Here is a 12,278-nt window from a genome sequence, read left to right on the forward strand (position 1 = left end):
ACACAGCACACACACACACTTCTGGGCTGAGTCTTGTTAGTCTGTAATAGCACAAAGTGTTTCTGTGTCGAAAGGCCTGTGCACACCAAGACGTTTTTGGCTTGCGTTTTCTCTCAACGTTTAACGCCTCGTGACTAAATAACGGGCGTCAGTGTGATCGTGCACACACACGCGCAAAACGCCAGAAGCTTAAAGTTGTGTCGCGCCATCTAACATTAAGGAGTGATTTTGCATTCTCTTCTGCTTGACGCCAGTAAAAATCGCTTGGGTTTGAATACGGAAAAACGTCTCTAAAAACGCTGACGATAAACGCAAATGAAAAGCGTTTATTGTCAGCTTAAAGGAACCTTTAGTCTTTCCATGTTTGATCAATGACTTGTTTTCTCGTTTATATTAAACTGACAGCATAAGACTTGCCTTTTTTAGCCTCTATATTTCTCTTCATACTATAAGCGCTCTGAGTTCCAGTTGGCTTGAAACATGAAATGCCAATTTACTGAGTTGAATTTAACTTAAAAACCCCGAATGCTTCCAGGAATACACACACAAGCTCATACTTAAACTGAAAATGAAAAGGGAGGCTGATTTCAACAGAAGCCCAAACATGCCACAGTGATGCATTCAGACCTTTTGTGATGATCTTACAGAAACTCTTTGTGTTCGCTTCAAGATGTGTCTGACTAAAGCTGAAGAAATGATTAGGTGTGTCTGTTTCTCATAGTTTCCTCATGGCAGACACTTCGCCTGCACAGTCAGATCTCTAGTTGCAAGATAAATATTACCACACACTCTCTATCAATAACTTCTGTCTCTCAGGCACTGACGTTCTGGCCAGGTTTCCAGCTCTTATCACAGTGCAGTTTGAGCTTGATTTTTGTATTCTTGCAGATTATATTTGATATTTTTTTAACAGTCAAAATGAACTATTTATTCACTCAAAAAGCGTTTGTGTTGACACTGCTGTAAACCAGTTTTATATGTTATTTAGAGGGTACATTTTGATCAAATACCACTAAGCTGCCCATAAATGATTAGAATTTGATGTCTACTTTACAAATATTGTCAAAAGTATGAAAACATATAGTACATGTTCCTCAAATTCTACTCTGAAACTGGGGATCCCTATGAAATCAAATACCATCTAAAGTACCACCTTCGCGGATAGAAAAATAATACACGTAAATAAAAAAATTGAAATCGCGTGTAGAATTATAACGTGCAAAAGCGGAAACTAAATGCAGAAAAAGAAACGAGGTTGCGTACTGAAAGATAAAAAGCATGAATCAAAAATAAAAATGCTGTTTGGACAAAATCAGCTCATATATGAATATTGTGTGTGCATACGTCTTTTTCCCTTTCGCTCTTGTTCCCACATTCTGCGCTTGCAATTCCAAAAGATACAATGAAAGTTTCATTTTAATCAGCGGTGGGCTTCAGCGTCACCATTGGTCCACTAGGTGAGATTGATAGTTGCTTCTCTAGCCAATCAGATGAAAGGGGAGTTGAAGTCATTCCAATGCAACAATACATAGATGCCCTCATAAGGTCACAAATGGAAACTGAATGTCATCTGGTGGTGATGTTTGGTACTGCACCAACAAAATGTTACCGAAAGATCTTTTTTTTTTTTTGAAGCATCAACTTCAAGTTTGGAAAATAACTTGATCAGATATTTAGCCTTGATTTTCTGTCAAATTTAGGCTCCAACCGTTTTTTTGTTTTATATACACAGTTGAAGTCAGAATTAATAACCTCCCTGAATTATTAGACTGTTTATTTTTTCTTCCAATTTCTGTTTAACGGAGAGCAGATTTTCTCAAGACATTTCTAATCATAATAGTTTTAATAACTCATCTCTAATAACTGATTTATTTTATCTTTGCCATGATATCTTTGACTAGATATTTTTCAAGACACTTCTATACAGCTTAAAGTGATATTTAAAGGCTTAACTAGGTTAACTAGGTTGGGTTAGGGCAATTAGGCAAGATATTGTATAGCGGTGGTTTGTTCTGTAGACTATCGAAAAAAATAGCCTAAAGGGGCTAATCATAATTAAAAACCTTAAAATGGTGTTTTAATAAAAAATAAAAAAAAACTGCTTTTATTCTAGCTGAAATACAAATAAGACTTTTTACAGAAAAAATTCTTGCTCTAATAAACATCATTTGGGAAAAATAAATAAATAAATATATATATATATATATATATATATATATATATATATATATATATATATATATATATATATATATATAAGGAAAGTTGGTGGGTGGCAGAGGGGTGTTGCTGACATAAGTGAAGAGGGTTGGGGAGTCAAGGAAGAAAGTGAAAGTGAACAGCGGACGGGGAAGGAGGGCAGTTGAGGAGAGGGATGGGTAAAATGAGGTGCTGGATCAGATTTCAGAGGTTGCGGATCCAGCGTCTTCCGACACAAATTAAGTCCTGCATATAGATAGAAATGAAATATAATTAAATATACATTTATTGTTTTAGTACTTTTAATAAATTTTAAGACACATAACTTTAATTTCATTTAACTTTTTGAACCTTTATAAATATTGTTTCATTCGTATATCTGTGTTATTTACAATGATAATTAATTGAAATAAAATAATTACAAATACTATTTTTGGAACTCTTTGAAGTATTATATTTTTGTACACTTGAAAAAAACAGCAACACATTTTTGCGTTATTCACTAATGACTTGGCTTTTGGTCTTTGCCATGATGATATATTTTACTAGCTATTTTGTACTAGTATTTAGCTTTAAGTGCAATTTAACGGCTTAGGTTAAGTTCATCTAGACAAGTTTGGTTAATTATGCGAGTAGCCAATCAAAAAATAAATAAAAAAATAAAAAATTTAAAAATATTGACTTTTCCATTTTAAATTGAAAAATATATATAATTATTTATTTTTTTCTAACCAAACTAAAAAAATTAAGACGTTCTGCAGAAGAAATATAAAATAGGAATCACTGAGGTAAAAAAATGTCCGTGCTCTGTTATGCTGCATTCACACCAGACGCGGAACGCGCGTCAAGCGCGAGTGATTTACATGTTAAGTCAATGCAAACGCACGTATAGACATCCTGCGGCTTGATACGCGCGAATGACGCAAAATGCGTAAATGGCGCGGAGCTAATTGAGCGTTTTGCGCGTTTGACGCGCTTAACGAGCGTTTCGCGCGAATCTCTCGAGTTCGAAAATCTGAACTTCAGCTTACATTCGCGCCGCGTTAACCAATCATAAGCTTGCTCTTGTGGCGGCGTGATTGTGACGTAGAACCTGTTGTTGGTGTTCCGAGGGAAATCCTCCAGCTTTCACCGACAACAGTTCATCAAACTCGGCTTGGCTCAGTCAGAAGCACCGCTGAAAGTCTCCGTCATCCAGGTTAATTTTCTGGAGGAGTTTATGAGCTCACAGAGCTGGATGCACCTCTGAAAGGATGTAGTGGACTCAGACACGACCCTAAACACATCGACGCTGTTTTTCAGCCTTCATAAAGCACATAAACACTGTTATTTTCTTCATAAAATCCATGTTAGCCATTTAGCTAGAGTCTTCAGGCGGACAGAAGCCCCGCCCATCACGCGAATCTGCGTCTGTTCTGAAGTGAATTTGACACGCGAATGAAGCGGGGTTTGACGCACAAATGAAGCAAGTAAACTCAAATGTTCACGCGGCTATTTATGCGCGAATAGCGCGATTTATCCGCGCATTCCGCGTCTGGTGTGAACACAGCATTAAACTATTAAAATTCAAAAGAGGAATAAAGTATTTAACTGTACATATAAAGAGGTGACACGGCGACTCAGTGGTTATCACTGTCGCCTCATAGCAAGAAAGTCACTGGTTCAAGTCCCGGCCAGTTGGCATTTCTGTGTGGAGTTTGCATGTTCTTCCTGTGCTGGTGTGGGTTTCCTCTCGGTGCTCCGGTTTCCCTCACAGTCTAAAGACTTGCAGTACAGGTGAATTGAATAAACTAAATTGGCCATAGTGTATGTGTGTAAATGAGTGTTTATGGATGTTTCCCAGTACTGGGTTGCAGCTGGAAGGGCAGCCGCTGCGTAAAATATAGGCTGGATAAGTTGGCGGTTCATTCTGCTGTGGCAACCCCTGATGAATAAAGGGACTAAGCTGAAGGAAAATAAATGTACGTAGAAAAAGCTGGTGCTGTTTTTAGACTTCAGCACTAAGAAAGACCCAATGATCTATATTTAGTGATGCATCATTGTTCATGTTGAACCTCTCGGTGTGTGTTTGGGTGGCATGAGTAATGGAGTGTGATCCACACACACTCACGCAGTCTTGTTGTTTTTGCTCAGCATGCAATGAAATGCTTCCTTTGGCATGTGAAAGCGTTTCTCTCCTGCTTTCATCTGCACAGATGTGAACGATCTAACAGCGAGACACGGCTGATCCACACAAACACAGCATCCTAAAGCAGAACACCATCATTCATCTCCAAACATCAGGCGGATCCACACACAGCGGGGTCACATGGGACCTTCCGAACATTTTCAAATGTTAGTGTGGAACATTCGGAAAAGTTTGTGCGCGTTTATTGGACACAATTAAAATGAAAGCTGTTTCTTTTGAACTTGATAAGAAAGAAAAATAGAGCAGTTGGCATATTCGATCAAAGCATCAGTTTTAGCAAAAAAAAAAAAAAATCTAGGTTTTTTTTATAAAGTTTGACCGATTCACCATTTCGATTTCGATTTTTTTTATTGTGTTACTAGTCTTCTCAAAACATTACAACAACATGACTTAAGTAACGTTCTCTTTAAAAGTAACTTGAAAAACCATCTGGTTAAGGAACATTGTATTTTTAATGGCCATGTCATACAAAAATCGGTCAAGGTGTAAATAAATGTAAAACAAATTCACGAGTTATAGCGTTGCTGAAGATTTGAATAAGAAATATTTGTGTAAATAATGCACTTGCAGGAATACAGGGGTATTTTTGCTAGTTTTGCTGAGCCTAGGAAAGATTGGCTGTCAGTTCGGTTTTGACTTTGTCTTCTGATTGAATGACAGGTTGTAATGCTGCTGCCTTTTTCTTAAAAAGATACAGTGGAAGTAAAGGACTGAACAAGGAAACTGTAAAGCCTAATTTAACCCAATGTGTGAAGTTGTGGACGTATAGCAGGAGCAAAAACAACTACAAGATGTGTGTCTAATATAAAATAATATATTTAATCTATTTTTCTTTTTCCATTTTTAAATACCGATCATTTGATGCGCTTTGCTCCACTCTCTGTATTATGCTGCCTGATCTGTCTGGGTTTCAACTAGGTCCGCTAAATCAGTGGTTCTCAAAGTGGGGGTCGGGACCCCCCAATGGGTCGCGGGACAATGAAGGGGGGGTCGCCTGGTGATTTCCAAATATCTATTTATTTTTATTAAACCATAAGAATTACCATATTTTATCCATAACCTACTGAAAAGAAAAAAAAATAGTTGTTTATAGTTACTATATAGTTACTATAGTAGCTCATAGTTACTAGTTACTATTGGATTGCGACCCCTGCGGTAATCATTATATTAAATACTTAGCAATAGTGTTAGATGCAGCAGATTGATTTTACAATACCAGGTTAAACTGGTAAAACAGGTTAAACAATAATCTGTGCAATCTTTTCTAAAAAGTAAAATTACTTTAAAGTTTAAACATTGCCAAATAACAGGAGTGTCAAAATACGACATTAAACTGGATAAACCTATAGATATATACACTAGAATTCGCATAGGGACCCTGAGCATGCGTCAATAGTATTTCAGAAACTGCTGATCTACTGGGATTTTCACGCACAACCATTTCTAGGGATTACAGAGAATGGTCCGAAAAAATAAAATATCCAGTGAGCGGCAGTTCTGATAAGCTAATTGCCTTGTTGATGCCAGAGGAGAATAACCAGATAACAAATAAACACTCGCTACAACCGAGGTCTGCAGAAGAGCATCTCTGAACACTGGCCACTTCCAGCAGGATAACGCACCATGTCATAAAGCGTGAATCATCTCAGACTGGTTTCTTGAATATGACAAGAGTTCACTGTACTCAAATGGCCTCCACAGTCACCAGACTCAATCCCCAATGGAGCACCTTTGGGATGTGGTGGAACGGGCGATTGGCATCATGGATGTGCAGCCGACAAATCTGCAGCAACTGTGTGATGCTATCATAACAATATGGTGCAAAATCAAAACCAAAATATTTCCAGTAACTTGTTAAATCTATGCCATGAAGGATTAAGGCATTTCTGAAGGCAAAAACGCATCCAACCCGGTACTAGCAAGGTGTACCTAATAAAGTGGCCGATAAGTCATCTTGAAAGAAAGTTTCATTCATTCATTTTCTTGTCGGCTTAGTCTCTTTATTAATCCGGGGTCGCCACAGCAGAATGAACCGCCAACTTATCCAGCAAGTTTTTACGCAGCGGATGCCCTTCCAGCCGCAACTCATCTCTGGGAAACATCCACACACACATTCACACTCATACACTATGGACAATTTAGCCTACCCAAATCACCTGTACCGCATGTTTTTGGACTGTGGGGGAAACTGAGCTGAGGTTCGAACTGAGCGACCTTCTTGCTGTGAGGCAACAGCACTAGCTACTGCGCCACTGCCTCGCCAAAGAAAGTTTCATGCATATTTAATATACCTTAATTTTTCCACAACTGAACAAGTTTAATTTCCAGTTTCTGTTTGAATGTGTTGAAAAATGCCATTTATTCCAGTGAAATCAAAATCCAGACTGATAGCCCCATTAACGATTATTTATAATCGTTCATATTTTCCAACAGGAAAGCTCTAGTGACACTATCTTGCTCCCTCGCTGAAACTGTGTTACAGCCGTCCATATCCCAGCGTGCACTGGTGAGCATGACGGCTCCAGGAAACTCGGCTTATGTCCGCTCACACTGCACTCATGCACACATTAAAGTTTATGTGTTTGTTTATAAGAGTCCGTCGCGGGTACAAACAAGAATTTTAAGCACGTATTAGAGTTTGGCTTGTAAAACGCGAGATGTTCCTGTTCTGCCTGCGCTGTTTTAGTGCTTTTCCTGATGCACAGTGGCAGCGAGGACATGATTTACAGGGTACGGCATTACCACAAACCATCACCGACTGCATTCAGACTGTGTTCACTGCTGCTCTGTTCATTGGCCAGCAAATACTGAAGCAACTGTGGAAGTTATTAACCTGGTTTTTAGAGTGATTCAACATGAAAACATGATGTATTACACTAGTAAAGAGCCTTTTAGGGAGGCTTACGGTTACACAGCCATTTTTAACATGAATGCTATTTGTTATTTTATTATGCAAATGTTTTATCTTATTATTAAATGTGCAAATTAAACATTAATGTAGCGCTTTTACACAATTTTTTCACAATGCCTGCACACAGAATTTTTCTAAATTACTTTTTAAGTAAAAGTAAAATGTACTTGTTTCATTTTTAGTAGATTGTTGTCATGGAAACAAACTCTAAAAATGCACACATTTGCATAAAGTTTTATAACAAAGAAAATTGTATACACCTATTATCATTATTTAATTAAATAATTTTTCATATATATTTATTTCTCTCCATAAACCACAGAATATATATGAGCAATATTACACTTGTAGCAGTGCGACAGGGCTGTACTGTATATCAGCACTGGTGGGAGGCGTGTCTTAGTGTCCCACCAGTGACGATATACAGACTTATCGCACTGCTGAGAGTGTGATATTACGTTTATACAACAGTTAAATGGCACAATCGTGTATATAAAAAGAAAATCAAACACGGAGAGTCTAAAAATCCTTTTGCATGAGAAACTACTTCCTTCCGCCATTCATTCATTTAGTCATTTACATTTAGTCATTTAGCAGACGCTTTTATCCAAAGCGACTTACAAATGAGGACAAGGAAGCAATTTACACAACTAAGAGCAACAATGAATAAGTGCTGTAGGCAAGTTTCAGGTCTGTAAAGTCTAAGATGGGAAGTATTAGTAGTATTAGTATTTTTTTTTTTTTTTTTTGGGTACAGTTAGTGTGATATTCAGAGAGGCAATTGCAGATTCACAACTGTGGCTGATGGTCGGGACAGCAGAAACTGTTGCTACTTCACTAACGTCACTTTAGAGCTAGTGTTTGAATGATTCTTTAGCGTAATGTCTAAAGTGATGACAATACGGGTGAGTTTGCTCACATTGTAAAATTATAAGGCTGAACGGCATGAAATGCCATCAGTCTAGAGCAGGGGTCACCAATCCTGGTCCTGGAGGGCCGGTGTCACTGCAGGGTTTAGCTCCAACTTGCCTCAACACACCTGCCTGGATGTTTCATGTGTACCTAATAAGACCTTGATTATCTTGTTCAGGTGTGTTTGATTAGGGTTGGAGCTAAAATTAGCAGGACACCGGCCCTCCAGGAACAAGTTTGGTGACCACTGGTCTAGAGCATTTTTATGTTGCAATCAGGAGATCACAATAATTAACCTCAAAAAAGCCAAAGCAGCGCAAACACTACCCGAAACACTACCAGAAGCACTAAAACATAAAAGAGAAAGAGATCGACTTAGAGAGACACTTACCTGCTTTGTAATGATTAGATCAGCTGTAGTTTGAAATTACGCTGCGCGTCTCTCCTCTTATGGACTTATTATGTCGCCATCTTGTGGCGGAACATCAACCGTCTTTGCTCTGCTCCGTATGACAGGCAGATGGATGCCGGTGCGCTGAATCTCTGATTTTATAAATATTCAAAATATGCACTATCCTAATAAATAAATAAACTGCAGGTTTTTTTTTATACCTCTAGTTTGAAAAAAGTCAGGAAAGTGGGTGTGTCCAGCTCTGTTTAGGCGGGAGTGTCGGGGGAGGGAAAGAGGGAAGATTTTGCATAAAAATGGGAGTTTCTATTTTGGCATGCGCTGATTTTCATAGAGACAAAACAGCACACAGACGCAGGGGAGAAAGACAGTGACTGTGTTTACATGCATATCAGATATCAAATTATTTACCAAATTCTCTATTTGTGGACTTTAACTGCGGCTTGGCACTTTCACTTTCATTCAGGAACAGTTCGTGCATGCCCCCCTGACAAACGAGATATTGGATGTGAGAAGCTGCTAGATGAGTGTAGTTTTATTGTAATGTTTAATACTGCACGTCGTATGAGAGTAAAAAAAGTCCTCCACATTTCTTGGTAACTTAGATGCACTCAGTAGGTAGCGTCAGAAAGCCGTGTGTGTATAGACTATCCTGTCACAAAATGCGGCGACAATCCTTCATGGCGGTAATAGTTTGAATGCGTTATTTACATGTTTACACCCAGAGAGCAGCATTTACAACGGGTCTTTCAGTCCATAATATTGTAGCAATATTAAAGAACTGTAAACATACTAATTAAATCATTTTGAGAAACTGATAGAGTACTGCTGACAATACGAACTAACGTTGCATCTGAATTAAAAAACTAAGACCACTGATCGCTTACCAAATCTGTAGAGACAGGACATTAAACACCAACTGGAACCGCGTCTTTTTTGGAAGAAGATGAGCAGCAGGTCTGAATTTCACCTTTTTCAGATGGGAAAAGCTCTCAGGTGAAAAGTGTTTCTTACAAACTTGTTTCTTTCGCATGTCGCATGCACGGTAATCAACATGTGAGTCCAGCTGTGCTCTCATAGCAGAAAATGAAAACAAAACCTTCGTTGCGGCACATTTATAATCGCAACACTGATGATCCATGTCTCAAAACAATTCTTCTTCTTCCACTTGTTTAATTACGGTTGGCAACACAATGGGCGTCTCGAAGCTATCATGCATATTAAAGAAGTTGCACCTCATTCACTATAGAGTGCGTTAATTGGTTTGAACCAAGTCTTTTTCATGAATTAATGCTGCACACTCAAACACATCACGTTGTACTCGCCGGTACAGACAGCCAGTTCACAAGCTGGAATACACTCAAGGATCGCGTGACGCAGCTTCAAAAATTTGTTTCAAACCGGAAGAACGAATTTGTTCGAAATATGTTCGAAATAACGCAAAAAAATAGCAATTTTCACTTTTTTGTGTAATATATGTGTCCTAATAGTGTATATAACAGTGTGGGACCGTAATTAAACAAGTGGAAGAAGAAGAATTGTTTGGACAGTATGTTAGTCAGATATTTACTTTTATCCATATTAATTAAAAGGTTAACGAAACACCAAAACACGTTTGTTGAGCTGTTGACAGTCTAATTAATTAATGTAATTAATATGGATAAAAGTAAATATCTGACTAACATACTAACATCTGTAGAATGGTTCTGTAAAACAATAATGACCCAACCTTTCAAAAAATTAAGCATTGACAGAACAGATCATATCTGAACAACTAATATCAGATCTGAAATGCCTAAGCATCGCCTGCAAATCATTAATCTCTCCATCCGTCTGTTTCTAGTCAGTCTCAGTGAATGCATTTAAAGGGAGAATGCATTTCCTTTTGTAGCAGCTTGTAAACTGTGAAGGTCTGTCTTTGAGTTTCTGCTGAATTCGAAACAGATCGCACTTCCTCTGCAGCCATTCACCTGTATTCCTGTTTGTTTGCTACCTTTCTGCTCTCCTCTATTGAGTTTTCGACCAATCAGTAGTGCCGCAACCGTTCATTAATCAAAATCTACAAATTGAAGGTTATTGTAAGCGTTTTATTGTAAAAGCATGCCGTTCTAAATGTTGCATCTCCTCGGGCAGACCTGAGCTTAAGTGCCTTGATTAAAGCTCAATTCTTGAAAATCAAGCCAATTTGCAGCCATTAGGTTTAATCACATTACCTCACGAAATCTCCCTCCAAAAAAACAAACACACAAAAACAAAAGGAAACTTTCATTCACTAGCATTGTTTGCTTCTAATCTTTATTTTACACAATGAAATAATTCAATTCCTCTTTATTTCTATAGCGCTTTTACAACGTAGATTGTGTCAAAGCAGCTTAAAATAGAAATTCTAGTAGATTGAAACTGCTTCAGTCCAGTTTAGAGTTGAAGTTCAGTTTAGTTCAGTTCAGTGTGGTTTAATTTTCCAAACACTGAAGAGTAATCCATCTATGCGCAGCTCCACGAGTCCCAAAACAAGCAAGCCAGTGGCAACAGTGGTGAAGAACAAACTACACCAATTGACGAAAGTTAAGGACAAACAAAAAAAACCTTGAGAGAAACCAGGCTCAGTTGGGCAAGAACATTTCTTCTTTGGTCAAACTTCTGCAGTTAAGGCGCCAGAGGCTGGAAAACGCTGGACATCCATCATGTAAAAGCTGCAGATGTGAGTCGATTACCAGCGGGTTTTCAGGCTGCCCTCGGGATCAATGCAAAGACTCGTCTATCGCTGGGGTCTTTCAGGAATCAGTCTCATGCTCTCCACTCCTCCATGACCGCCACAGCATATACTCAGGATGCGGCCTGGTCCAGGATTATGGAGACCTCTAGAAGTCCTCAATGGTTGGCATCATCTCTTCAGAGGTCTTGGATCGCCTTAATGGTGCTGCACAGTCTTAAGAGGCCTCGGAATGAGTATCCCCAGATGGAAATAGAGCACAAAAAAAAATAAAAAATAGTGTAGCTGCTGTTCATGGTGTAATTCAGGGATTTTCAAACTGTGGGTCTCGACCCACTAGTGGGTTGCACAGTGAACAAAGGTGGGTCGCAAAACGTCACATAGCTGCAGCTTTATTTACATCGTGGTGAATCAAAACCAGTACGATTGACGGCAGAAACTCAAAAACCTCTTACCCTAAAAATATCTAAAGTGTGTTTCCTACAAAAAGACAAAGCTGGTGATGTTTCACAGCTGCCTTTTTCCTTTTTTTCGCTCGATATTACGAGCACTGCTCCGTTTGAGCTCTCGCAATCTGCGTTTAGCCAGCAGAGCTCGCGCTGAGCGGAGCTCTCAGTAAGGGACCATCGGAAAAACCTATTTTTTTTCGTTTTTTTTTTTTTTTTGCTCCGTCCTGCATGTTTTGTTTTAAACACTACCAAATTTCCCTTGAATGAGCTCAAACAGTTACTAAAGTAGTCGAATGCTTCATTATAGATCTGTGCATTCTTACATTAACACCTCTGTTATCAAACAAAACACAATGAGAGATTCATTTGCTGCTCTTCACTAAATAACCATAGTAACTTTAATTAAAATGCAAATACAATTAAAAGTGAAATAGATTTTAGAGCTTTATTTAATTTCTGTATAGGCCATTGATTTTAATAGGCTAAACCTTTTATTT

At 38.4% G+C, this 12,278-nt stretch overlaps 1 long non-coding RNA gene across 3 annotated transcripts in view; it reads left to right on the plus strand.

Annotated features, from left to right (window-relative positions):
- LOC137488601 (uncharacterized) overlaps positions 1 to 12,278 on the plus strand; it is a 234,976-nt gene that overhangs the window by 104,900 nt on the left and 117,798 nt on the right. The window contains exons 4-5 of one of the 3 annotated variants that reach the window (XR_012396225.1): positions 6,821 to 6,893; positions 7,074 to 7,548. The exons of the other annotated variants lie outside the window; for them this stretch is intronic. This is a non-coding gene — a long non-coding RNA (uncharacterized lncRNA). Of the gene's footprint in view, positions 1 to 6,820; positions 6,894 to 7,073; positions 7,549 to 12,278 lie in introns of those variants that run through there. 3 annotated transcript variants of the gene reach the window in all.

This window comes from Danio rerio, chromosome 20, assembly GCF_049306965.1.
Source record: "Danio rerio strain Tuebingen ecotype United States chromosome 20, GRCz12tu, whole genome shotgun sequence".
NCBI lineage: Eukaryota > Metazoa > Chordata > Actinopteri > Cypriniformes > Danionidae > Danio > Danio rerio.